Source organism: Aotus nancymaae, unplaced genomic scaffold, assembly GCF_030222135.1.
Source record: "Aotus nancymaae isolate 86718 unplaced genomic scaffold, 86718_ANA_hifiasm-v0.15.2.pri h1tg000020l, whole genome shotgun sequence".
NCBI lineage: Eukaryota > Metazoa > Chordata > Mammalia > Primates > Aotidae > Aotus > Aotus nancymaae.
In genome coordinates, this window is record NW_026988432.1 from 58,230,037 (window position 1) to 58,243,712 (window position 13,676).

At 39.7% G+C, this 13,676-nt stretch overlaps 1 non-coding gene across 1 annotated transcript; it reads left to right on the top strand.

Annotated features, from left to right (window-relative positions):
• Positions 1-1,211: 1,211 nt before the first annotated feature.
• LOC135276146 (small nucleolar RNA SNORA8) lies at positions 1,212-1,350 on the top strand. The gene has a single exon (XR_010343710.1). It is a non-coding gene; the product is annotated as a small nucleolar RNA SNORA8 (small nucleolar RNA).
• The last annotated feature ends 12,326 nt before the right edge of the window (positions 1,351-13,676 follow it).

Genomic DNA, 13,676 nt, shown 5'->3' on the forward strand with positions numbered 1-13,676 from the left:
ACAAAAAATTAATTAAATATTGTTAGAAACAAATTTTTGGTACCACAAAAGAAATAGCACTCAAACACAATTTTCTCAGCAAGGCAAATTTACTTCTATAGAAGGGTGTATCTAGCTGATGGAGCAATGGTAAGAGCACCACGAACAAAGGAAAGCAGGGGCTTTTAATTCGTAACGCAGTTGGCCTTAGCTGCTGTGTCATTCCCCTATTAGTTGGGGTCAAACCACACAGTCTAAGCTAAACACTCTAATTTGAAGAGCACAGGGAAGAACAGTTTTGGTGGAGAGAGCTGTTACCACAGGGAGGGGGTGATTTCTTGGTGGGCATGCCTGAGCACAGCAGGGCAGGAGGGGCTGATAGATTCATGGGCAAGATTACTTTAGAAAAAGAACAGGAAAATAAGACTTCAGAACAGACAGTACAAGGAAGTAAAGACCTCTCAGAGAAGAACACCTTGTTTGTAACAAAGTGAAACTCTTTGAAGGGGAACTATCTAAACTACTTGTTTTTAACAAATATCAAGAAAATACTTTTATGTTAAAGCAGCTAATACTGAAATTGTTTAAAATAGTTTATAACCAACGCTTAATCCCACATTCCTGGGAAAACAACTAAAACTTCAGGTATATTTGGTCACCTAGTGGGCCATTTAAACATTTTATAAAAGGATTTCATTCAATTGTTATTTTCAATGCATGTTTTCTGGTTGTATAAAAGTTTTCCCATGCAAGAGGGCTGATTTTACAACAGTAGATTATTATGCTACAGTGTTTTTTCACCAGGTATATAAACTTTTTTTGGTTGAAATTTTCTAGAAACATCAGAGAAAGACTATCCTTGCCATCCACACTACAACAAAACTTGAGGACTCTGGGCTTTGGGGTTCATGGTCTCACAACTGAGAAGGGTCCCTCCACACCTTTGGAACTGTGCACTCACTGAAACCCTTGAGATAAGGTTAACTAGGAAAATTTCTCACAAGAAGAAGACGGCATCCTTGATGTGAACTTCTTTCCTAAGTTCACAGATTAAGACTTATACTATCATGAAACTCTTATCTTTGAATATTTTTTCTTGCTTATGCCTCTGTGAAGTGGAAAAGGGGACAGTTATATGCACTAATGGGGTGTACTTTTATTTGTGAAGGAGTTTGCAGCCAGTTTTATACATGGATTACTTCATACTCTGATAGATAAAAAATAAAGGTCCTTGCACTGTGTGGTATCTGCACTCAGCAGTTTATTCCTGCTAGGGTGTTCAAAGGTCAGTGCTATAGAAATTCAGTATCTGGCATCGTTGGTTTTCTTGGCTTTGTGCTTGTTAAACCTGGTATTTCTATCGATACAGTATTTGTAAAAGAAAAAATAAATAAATAAAATAAATAAAAATAAATAAAGGTCCAATGTAGGTAATAAACTTTAATTGCAACATAATCAAAAACAAAACATTAGTTCACTCCTCTTAACCGACATCATGGGTTAAAAAAAAAAATTGCCAGAAGACCTTTACTCTTCTAAAAGAGCATTATTTGTTAGGTCCTTTTTTCATGATTTAAAATAAAAGAAGCAATATTTATCTGGCAAGATGGCCAAATAGGAACAGCTCCAGTCTGCAGCTCCCAGGGAGATCAATATAGAAGGTGGGTGATTTCTGCATTTTGAACTGAGGTAACCAGTTCATCTCATTGGGACTGGCTGGACAGTGGGTGCAGCCCACAGAGGTGAGCTGAAGCAGGGTGGAGTGTTGCCTCACCCAGGAAGTACAAGGTGTTGGGGAGCTCCCTCTCCTAGCCAAGGGAAGCATGAGGGACTAAGCTGTGAGGGACTGTGCCATCAGGAATGGTGCATTCCAGCCTAGATACTGTGCTTTTCCTATGGTCTTTGCAACTTGAAGACCAGGAGATCCCCTCCGGTGCCTATACCACCAGGGTCCTGGGTTTCAAGCACAAAACTGGGCAGCCATTTTGGCAGACACTGAGCTAGCTGCAGGAGTTCTTTTCCATATCACAATGGTGCCTGGAATGCAGGCAAGACAGAACTCTTTACTCCCATTGAAAGGGGGCTAAAGCCAGGGAGCCAAGTGGTCTGGCTTGTCAGGTTCCATACCCACAGAGCCCAGCAAACTAAGATCCACTGGCTTGAAATTCTCACTGCCAGAACAGCAGTCTGAGGTCAAACTGGCAGGCTTGAGATTGGTTGGGGGAGGGGCACCCACCATTGCTGAGGCTTGAATAGGCTATTTTACCCTCACAGTGTAAACAAAGCTGCCCAGAAGATTGAACTGGGTGTAGTGCACCTCAGCTCAGCAAGGCAGCTGTGGCCAGACTGCCTCTCTAGATTCCTCCTCTCTGAGCATGGAATCTCTGGGAGAAAAAAAAAAACGCAGCAGCCCTAGTCAGTGGCTTATGGATAAAACCCCCATTTCGCTGGGACAGAGCACTTGGGGGAAGAGGTGGCTGTGGGTGCAGCTTCAGCAGACTTAAATGTCCCTTCCTGATGGCTTTGAAGAGAGCAGCAGATCTCCCAGAACACCGTTCAATTGCTGCTAAGGATCAGACTGCCTCCTCAAGCAGGTCCCTAACCCATGTGTCCTGATTGGGAGACACCTCCCAGAAGGGGCCAACAGACACCTCATACAGGAGAGCTCTGGCCAGCCTCTGGTGGGTGCTCCTCTAGGATTAAGCTTCCAGAGGAAGGGACAGGCAGCAATCATTGCTGTTCTGCAGTCTCTGCTGGTTATACCCAAGCAAACAGTTTCTAGAGTGGACCTCCAGCAAACTCCAGCAGACCTGGGACCTGACTGTTAGAAGGAAAACTAACAAATAGAAAGGAATAGCATTGACATCACCAAAAAGGACATCCACTCAGACACCATCCGAAGGCCACCAACATGAAAGATCAAAGGTAGATAAATCCATGAAGAAATCAGCACAAAAAGACAGAAAATTCCAAAAACCAGAATGGCTCTTTTCCTCCAAAGGATCACAACTCTTCGCAAGCAAAGGAACAACACTGGATGGAGAATGAGTTTGACAAATTGACAGAAGTAGGCTTCAGAAGGTGGGTAATAACAAACTCCTCTGAGGCAAAGAAGCATGTTCTAACCCAATACAAAGAAGCTAAAAACCTTATAAAAAGGTTAGAAGAATTACTAACTAGAATAACCAGTTTAGAGAAGAACATAAATGACCTGATGGAGCTGAAAAATGCAGCACAAGAACTTCGTGGAGCATACACAAGTTTCAATAGCCAAATCAATCAAGCAAAAGAAAGGATATCAGAGATTGAAGATCAACTTAATGAAATAAAGCAAGAAAACAAGATTAGAGAAAAAAGACTGAAAAGGAACAAACAAAGCCTTCAAGAAATATTGGACTATGTGAAAAGACCAAATCTACATGTGCCTGAAAGTGACAAGGAGAATGCAACCAAGTTGGAAAACACTCTTCAGGATACTATCAGCCAGGAGAACTTCCTTAATCTAGCAAAACAGATCAACATCCAAATTCAGGAAATACAGAGAACACCACAAAGATACTCTGAGAAGAGCAACCCCATGGCACATAATCATCAGATTCACCAAGGGTGAAATGAAGGAAAAAATGGTAAGCATGGCCAGATAGAAAGGTCAAGTTATCCACAAAGGGAAGCCCATAGGCTCACAGCAGATCTCTCTGCAGAAACCCTGCAAGCCCAAAGAGACTGGGGGCCAATATTCAACATTCTTAATGAAAAGAATTTTCAACTCAGAATTTTATATCCTGCTAAACTAACCATTATAAGTGAAGGAGAAATAAAATCCTTTACAGACAAGCAAATGCTGAGAGATTTTTTCACCACCAGGCCTGCCTTACATGAAGGAAGCACTAAGCACGGAAAGAAACAACCAGTACCAGCCACCAAAAACCATACCAAATTGTAAAGACCATCAACACTATGAAGAAATTGAATCAACAAACAGGCAAAATAACCAGCTATCATCATAATGACTGGATCAAATTCACAAATAATATTATCCTTAAATGTAAATGGACTAAATGCCCCAATTAAAAGACACACTGGCAAGTTGGGTAAAGAGTCAAGACCCATCAGTGTGCAGTATTCAGGAGACCCATCTCACGTGCAAAGACAAGCATAGTTTCAAAATAAAGGGATGGAGGAAGATTTACCAGGCAAATGGAAAAAAAAAAAAAAAAGCAGAGGTTGCAATCCTAGTCTCTAATAAAACAGACCTTAAACCAACAAAGATCAAAAAAGACAAAGAAGGGAATTACATAATGGTAAAGAGATCAATGCAACAAGAAGAGCTAACTATCCTAAATATATATGCACCCAATACAGGAGCACCCAGATTCATAAAGCAAGTTTTTAGAGACTTACAAAAAGATTTGGACACCCACACAATAATAGTGGGAGACTTTAACACCCCACTGTCAATATTAGACAGATCAATGAGACAGAAAATTAGCAAGGATATCCAGGACCTGAACTCATCTCTGGACCAAGCGGACATAATAGACATCTACAGAACTCTCCACTCCAAATCAACAGAATATACATTCTTCTCAGCACCACATCTCACTTATTCTAAAATTGACTACATAATTGGAAGTAACACAGTCTTCAGCAAATACAAAAGAACTGAAATCATAGCAGTCTCTCAGACCACAGTACAATCGAATTAGAACTCAAATTAAGAAACTCACTCAAAAGCACAAAACTTCATGAAAACTGAACAACCTGCTCCTAAATGACTACTGGGTAAATTTAAAAAATAAGGCAAAAGTTAAAAAGTTACTTGAAATCAATGAGAACAAAGACACAATGTACCAGAATCTCTGTGACACATTTAAAGCAGTGTCTAGAGGGAAATTTATAGCACTAAATGCCCACAAGAGAAAGGAGAAAAGATCTAAAATCGACACCCTAATATCACAATTAAAAGAACTAGAGAAACAAGAGCAAACAAATTCAAAAGCTAGCAGAAGACAAGAAATGACTAAGATCAGAAAAGAACTGAAGGAGATAGAGACGCAAAAAGACCCTTCAAAAAAATCAATGCATCCAGGAGCGTGGTTTTTGAAAAGATCAACAAAATAGATAGACCACTAGCCAGACTAAAAAAGAAGAAAAGAGAGAAGAATCAAATAGATGCAGCAAAAAATGATAAAGGGGCTATCACCAACAATCCCACAGAAACACAAACTACCATCAGAAAATACTATAAACACCTCTACAAAATAAACTAGAAAATCTAGAGGAAATGGATAAATTCCTGAACACATACACCCTCCCAAGCCTAAACAAAAAAATGTCAAATCCCTGAATAACAAGTTCTTAAACTGAGGCAGTAATTAAGAGCCTAGCAACCAAGAAAGTCCATGCAGACAGATTCACAGCTGAATTCTACCAGAGGTACAAAGAGAAGCTGGTACCATTCCTCCTGAAACTATTCCAAACAATAAAAAAAAGAGGGAATCCTCCCTAACTCATTTTATGAGGCCCGCATCAATCCTGATACCAAAACCTGGCAGAGACACACACAAAAAAGAAAATATCAGGCCAGTATCCCTAATGAACATTGATCAATGAGACAGAAAATTAGCAAGGATATCCAGGTCTTTAACACTGATGCAAAAATGAACATTGATGCAAAAATTCTCAATAAAATACTGGCAAACTGATTCCAGCAGCATATCAAAAAGCTTATCCATCACAATCAAGTTGGCTTCATCCCTGAGATACAGGGCTGGTTCCACATATGCAAATCAATAAACATGATGCATCACATAAACAGAACCAATGACAAACACACACACATACACACACACACACACAAAATTATCTCAACAGATGCAGAAAAGGCCTTCGACAAAATTCAACACTATTTCATGCTAAAAACTCTCAGTAAACTAGGTACTGATGGAATATATCTCAAAATAATAAGAGCTATTTATGACAAACCCACAGCTAATATCACACTGAATGGGCAAAAACTAGAAGCATTCCCTTTTAAAACCAGCACAAGATAAGGATGTCCCCTCTCACCACTCCTATTCAGTATAGTATTGAAATTTCTCGCCAGGGCAATCAGGCAAGAGAAAGAAATAAAGGGTATTCAAATAGGAAAAGAGGAATTCAAATTGTCTCTCTTTGCAGATAGCATGGTTGTGTATTTAGAAAACTCCATTGCCTCAGCGCAAAATCTCCGTAAGCTGATAAGCAACTTCAGCAAATTCTCAGGATACAAAATCAAAGTACAAAAACCACAAGCATTCCTATATGCCAATAATAGATAAACAGAGAGTCAAATCATGAGTGAACTCCCATTCACAATTGCTACAAAGAGAATAAAATACCTAGGAATACAACTTAGAAGAAATGTAAAGGACCTCTTCAAGGAAACTACTGCTCAAGGAAATTAGAGAGGACACAAACAAATGGAAAAACATTCCATGCTCATGGAAAAGAAGAATGAATATCATGAAAATGGCTATACCACCCTAAGTAATTTATAGATGCAATGCTACCCCCATCAAACTACCATTCACTTTCTTCAAATAACTAGAAAAAAACACTTTAAATTTTACAAGGATCCAATAAAGAGCCCACATAGCCAAGACAATCCTAAGCAAAAAGAACAAAGCTGGAGGTATTAGGCTACCTGACTTCAAACTATACAAGGCCACAGTAACCTAAACAGCATGATAGCGGTACCAAAAAAAGATATGTAGATGAAATAGAACAGAGGTCTCAGAAATAACACTACACATCTACAACCATCTGATCTTTGATAAACCTGACAAAAACAAGCAATGGGGAAATGATTCCCTATTTAATAAATGATGTTGGGAAAACTGGCTAGCCATATACAGAAAACTGAAACTGGACCCCTTCCTTACACCTATACAAAAATTAACTCAAGATGGATTGAAGATTTAAACATAAGACCTAAAACCATAAAAACCCGAGAAGAGAACCTAGGCAATACTATTCAAGACATAGGCGTGGGCAAAGACTTCATGACTAAAACACCAGAAACAATGGCAACAAAAGCCAAAATTGACAAATGGGATCTAATTAAAGAGCTTCTGCACAGCAAAAGAAACTATCATCAGAGTAAACAGTCAACCTACAGAATCGGAGAAAATTTTTGCAATTTTTCCATCTGACAGAGGGCTAATATCCAGAATCTACAAAGAACTTAAATTTACAAGAAGGAAACAAACAACCCCACTGAAAAGTGTGCAAAGGATATGAACAGACACTTCTCAAAAGAAGACACTTATGCAGCCAACAAACATATGAAAAACAAAGCTCATTATCACTGGTCATTAGAGAAATGCAAATCAAAACCACATTGAAATACCATCTCACACCAGTTAGAATGGTGATCATTAAAAAATCTGGTGACAACAGATGCTGGAGAGGATGTGGAGAAATGGGAAAGCTTTTACACTGTTGGTGAGAGTGTAAATTAGTTCAATCATTGTGGAAGACAGTGTGGTGACTCCTCAAGGATCAAGAACCAGAAATATCATTTGACCAAGCAATCCCATTACTGAGTATATACCCAAAGGATTATAAATCATTCTATTATAAAGACACATGCACACATATGTTCATTGCAGCACTATTCACAATAGCAAAGACTTGGAACCAACCCAAATGCCCATCAATGATAGATTGGATAAAGAAAATGTGGCACATATGTACCATGGAATACTATGCAGCCATAAAAAAGGATGAGTTCACGTCCTTTGCAGGGGCATGGATGAAGCTGGAAACCATCATTCTCAGCAAACTAATACAGAAACAGAAAACCAAACACTGCACGTTCTCACTCATAAGTGGGAGTCGAACAATGAGAACACGTGGACACAGGGAGGGGAACATCACACACTGGGGCCTGTCATGGGGTTGGGTGCCTAGGGGAGTAACAAGCATTAAGAGAAATACATGATAGAGATGAAGGGATGATGGATGCAGCAAACCACCATGGTATGTGCATACCTATGTAACAAACCTGCACATTCTGCGCATATGCCCCAGAACTTAAAGTATAATTTTTTAAAAAAAACTAAAACATACTATAAACATTAAAAAATAAAATAAGCAATGATTAGAAATGTATTCCTCATAAGTTGTACAACAAATTCTACTGTAAGGGCTACAGTTACACAATACACTGAATTCTCTTGTGAAAGTTATGATAGAATTGGCTAAACAGAGACGTATCTGTGCAGCTGCTGGAACCTGTAGCCTATAGAGAAATACATTAAATGAAGATTATAGAAATTCAGTGGTAGGGGATGAACAAAGAGACTGCTAAGTGGGTAAACTCTTTATCTAGTTCATTCCTTGATCTATTTGATTTTAGAAGGTTTAGTTTATGGGTACCTTGGGTAAGGAGCATACTCTGAACTGTTGGTATTATCATCCCAATAGTCACAACGATAGTCTCTCTGGTGCACTGTTATTCTCTTAAAGGTTTTAAATGCTTGCATTCAGCCATCTCTAGAATGTCATATGGTCTCCCTTCAACTGGAATAACAGGATCTGAAAGAAATATGCAATCATGAGGACACTGTAACCTATAAATGCCTATAAATGACATGCTAAGACCAGAAACCCAAGATGCTGTCAACTGAGAGTGGTGCTAAGGCTCTCACCCAGGTGACAGTATGACCAAAAAGAGGAATATTTTTAACAACATTCTGGGAAGCCATTGTTTTGGACTAAGTTCATACACTAGACCCCAACAAAGCAAGCCAAACCAAAATGGAGTCGCTTGTGCTAAGACTTTAAGGAAACACGTGGATTCTAGAACCGACCAGGTTTTCTTTTGTTGCTACTGCAAATCTCTAGAACAAACATTTCTGACAGCATAGATATCCAACCCCTGAAGTTCCCATTAAATCTTTTAACTAAATTCATTACCTCTCACCTAGAGTCCATCAAACTTCAGATGATGATGCAAAAAAGGCTCCAGTTAGTTCCATGTAAAGACATCATCCCTGGCCATCAAGGAGCTATCCCACCTCCACTAGACACAGCAGTGTGAAGCAGTTACAGAAGAAAAACCATTGTTCCCTCTGCCTCCCATAAAGATTTATGGGGATCACATCTCTGGGGGTGGGGGTGAGGTGGGGCAGGAAAATAGGGTCTGGAGGCAGGGAACATGAGGTCAATTCACCCTTTAGCTATAACAGGAGATATGTTCCCCACAAGGCATACACTGAGTAAATGACTTTGTAACTTTACTGTATCCTCTCCATTTACATAAGGCATACCCCAAGTAGAGGGTATTTAAACTCATAAGAACTCTGTAACAGGGCATTTGAGCCCTTATGTTCAGGCCCACTCCAACACTGTAGAGTGCACTTTTATTTTCAATAAATCCCTCCATTCCTTCCTTGCATTGCTGGTACATTTTATCCAATTCTTTCTTCAAGATGCCAAGTACCTGGACACACTCCACCGTTTACAGTGGTGGCTTGGTAGTGGTGGATTCTCTCAGCATTTGTCTGAGAGAGACTGTATCTTTCCTTCATACATGATACTTAGTTTCTCTGATACAAAATTCTTGGCTGATAATTGTTTTGTTCAAGGAGGCTGAAGATAGGGCCCAGGTCCCTTCTAGCTTATAGAGTTTCTGCTGAGAAATCTGCTGTTAATGTTAGGTTTTCCTTGATAGGTTACTTTCCTTCATCTTAAGTTTAGATAAGCTGATGACAGTGTGCCTAGGTGATGATCTTTTTGTGATGAATTTCCCAGGTGTTCTTCGAGCTTCTTGTATTTGGATGTCTAGGTCTCTAGCAAAGCTGGGGACATTTTCCTTGATTATTCCCAAATATGTTTTCCAAACTTTTAGATTTCTCTTCTTCCTCAGGAACACTGATTATTCTTAGGTTTGATCATTTAATATTATCCCAGATTTCTTGGAGGATTTGTTCATATTTTCTTATTCTTTTTTCTTTGTCTTGGTTGGATTGGGTTAATTCAAAGACCTTGTCTTTGAGCTCTGAATTTCTTTCTTCTACTTGTTCAACTATATAGCTAAGATTTTCCAGAGCATATTGCATTTATATAATGTGTCCAATTAATGTTTCCTGAATTTATTGTTTTTTCTTTATTCTATTTCCTTGAGTATTCTTTTCCCTTCTTGTATCATTTTTTTTTTCTTTTATTTCCTTGCATTGGGCTTTGCTTTTCTCTAGTGCCTTTCTGATTAGCTTCACAACTAATCAGGTAAATCAGGTAAATTCTTTTTCAGGTAAATCAGGGATTTCTTCTTGGTTTGGATCCATTGCTGGTGCACTAGTGTGATTTTGTGTGGGGGGTGGGGTGAGTGATAAAAAGCCTTGTTTTGTCATATTACCAGAGTTGGTTTTCTGGTTTCTTCTCATTTGGGTAGAGGGAAGGTCTAGAGCTGAAGGCTGTCATTCAGATTCTTTTGTCTCATGGGGTTTTCCCTTGATATAGTACTCTCCTCCTTTTCCTATAGATGTGGCTTCCTGAGAGCTGAGCTGCAGTGATTGTTGTCTCTCTTCTGGGTCTAACCACCCAGCAAATTTACGTGGCTCTGGGTGGGTACTGGAGGTTGTCTGCACAGAGTCCTATGATGTGAACTGTCTGTGGGGTCTCTCAGCCAGGGATACCAGCACCTGTTCCAGTGGAGGTGGGTGAAATGGATTTTGTGAGTGTTCTTAGCTTTGGTGGTTTAATGTTCTATTTTTGTGCTGGTGGGCCTCAGCTGTGGTAGTATGGAAAGGAAAAAGTGGTAGGCAGGGCTGAGAACTCCCAGTAGTATATCCCTTTTATCTTCGGCTATCAGGGTGGGCAGGGAAGGACCGTCAGATAGGGGCAGGGCTAGGCATGTCTCAGCCCAGATTCTCCTTGGGCAGATCTTGCTGAGGCTGCTACGGGGGATGGAGATGCGGCTCTCAGGTCAATGTAGTTGTGTACGTAGGAGGATTATGGTTACCTTTGCTGTGTCATACAGGCTGTCAGGGAAGTAGAGTAAAGCTGGCAGTCACAGGTCTCACCCAGCTCTCATGCAATTCAAAGGGCCAGTCTCACTCCCACCATTTCCCCTCCAACAGCACTGAGTCTATTTCCAGGCAGTGGGCAAGCAGAGCTGAGAACTTGCCCCAGGCTATCTGCTCCCAGCTGCAAAAGAAAAGTGCGTTAGTTCTTCCCCCAACTGTGGTGTCTGCAAGCCGGATTCATGCCCTCCCCTAAGTTCTGGCCAGAAGGTTTCTCACCCAGTTCAAATTGTTACAAAGTTCAGCTGAAGACTTTCTTCTTCTTGTGCATTTTCCTCATGCCTCTGGACACTCTCCCGAAGGACCCCTGTAGTGCCAGGCAGGAACGGTCTGCTTAGGAACCCAGCGAGCTCCCAAGGCCTTTCCCACTGCTTCCTTTACCCCTGTATTTGGCTGGGCTCTGAAGGTTGACTCAGCTCCAGGTAAGGTCAGAAACTTCTGCATACCAGACCTTTCCGTTTCCCCAATGGGGGCGTGTGTTCAGAAGCAAACCCTCTTCCTTTCCTACTTTCACAGTTTTGGCACTCAGTATTTGGAGTGTCTCCCAGGTCCTGCAGGAGCAGTTTACACTGGTTTATTCCTGCAGTCTTTCTGAAGCTAAAATTCACAATGCAAGTCTCCACACACTGCTCTGTCTTTCCGAGACAGAGCTGCAATCTAGTTCTGCCTCCTGTCTGCCATGACGATTCTGAATCTGTCTATGTGACAGTTATTGAACCAGTACTGTGCTGCTTTGATTATTGTAGTCTTGAAGTATAGTTTGAAATTTGGTAGCATGATGCCTCCAGCTTTGTTCTTTTTACTTAGGATCGCCTTGGCTATTTGAACTCTTTTTGGTATCATATGAATTTTAAAACAGTTTTTTCTAATTCCATTAAGAACATTATTGGTAGCTTGATAAGAATAACATCGAATCTGTAAATTGCTTTGGGCAGTATGGCTATTTTAACGATATCAAGTCTTCCTATCCATGAGCATAAAATGTTCTATTTGCATCCTCTCTGATTTCTTTTGAACAGTGTTTCGTAATTCTCACTGTAGAGATCTTTCACCTCACTAGTTAACTGCATTCCTAGGTATCTTATTTTTTTGTGGCAATTGTGAATGGGATTGCCTTCCTGATTTGACTCTCAGCTTGACTGTTGTGCAGAAATCTTGTTAATTTTTGTATGTTGATTGCATATCCAGAAACTTTACTAAAATTGTTTATTGACTTAAGGAGCCTTGAGGCCAAGACTATGGGGTCTTCTAGATATAGAATCATGTGATTTGCCAACAGGGATAGTTTGACATCCTCCCTTCCTATTTGGATGCCCTTAATTTCTTTCTCTTTCTTGATTGCTCTTGCCAGAACTTCCAATTCTATGTTGAACAGGATTGGTAAAAGAGGGCACCCTTCTCTTGTGCCAGTTTTCAAGAGGAATGCTTCCAGGTTTTTCCCATTCAGTATGAGGTTAACTGTGGGTTTGTCAAAAATGGCTCTTATTATTTTGATATATGTTCCTTCAATACCTAGTAAGTTGAGAGTTTTTAGCATGAAGGGATGTTAAATTTTATCAAAATCCTTTTTTGCATCTATTGAGATACTCATGTGGTTTTTGTCTTTAGCTCTGTTTATGTTATGTGATCAATTACGTTTATTGATTTGCATATGTTGAACCAACCTTGTATACCAGGGTAAAGCTTAGTTGTTCAGAGTATATTAGCTTTTTAATGTGACACTGAATCCAGTTTGCTAGTATTTTGTTGAGGAGTTTTACATTAATGTTCATCAAGGATATTGGCCTGAAGTTTTCTTTTTTTTAATTGTGTCTCTTCCAGGTTTTGGTATCAGGATGATGCTGGCCTCATAGAATGAGTTAAAGAGGAGTCCCTCTCCTCCTCAATTTTTTTTGGAATAATTTCAGTAGAAATGGTACCAGCTCTTTGTACATCTGGTAGAATTTGGCTGTGAATCCATCTGGTCGTGTACTTTATTTGGGTAGTAGGTTGTTCGTACTGATTCAATTTCAGAGCTTGTTACTGGTCTGGAACAGATATTTCTTAAAAGAAGACATACAAATGGCCAAGAAATATGTGAAAAATGTTCAACATGACTAATCAGGGAAACACAAACAAGACCACAATGAAATATTATCCCACCATAGTTAGGATGCCAACTGTCAAGAAGACAAAAAAAAAATGCCAGTCAGGATGTGAAAAGGGAACTCATACACTATTGGTGAAAATGCAAGCTAATACAGCCACTATGGAGAACAGTATACCAGTTCCTCAAAAACCACAAACAGAACCACAATATGATCCATCAACCCCACTATTGAACATTTACCCAAAGGAAAATATATATGTATATATCAAAGAGACATCTGCACTCCAGTGTTTACTGCAGCAGTATTCACAATAGCCAAGATATGGAATCAACATAGGTGTCCAACAATAGATGAATGGAAAAGAAAATGTGGTATATACACACAATGGAGAACTATTCAGCCAGAAAAGGAATGTAATCCTGTCATTTGTGGTAACATGGATGAAATTGGAGGCCATTATGTTAAGTGGCATAAACCAGGAACATAAACTCTGCATGTTCCCACTCATATGTGAGAGCTTAAACTAGTAAAGAGAAGT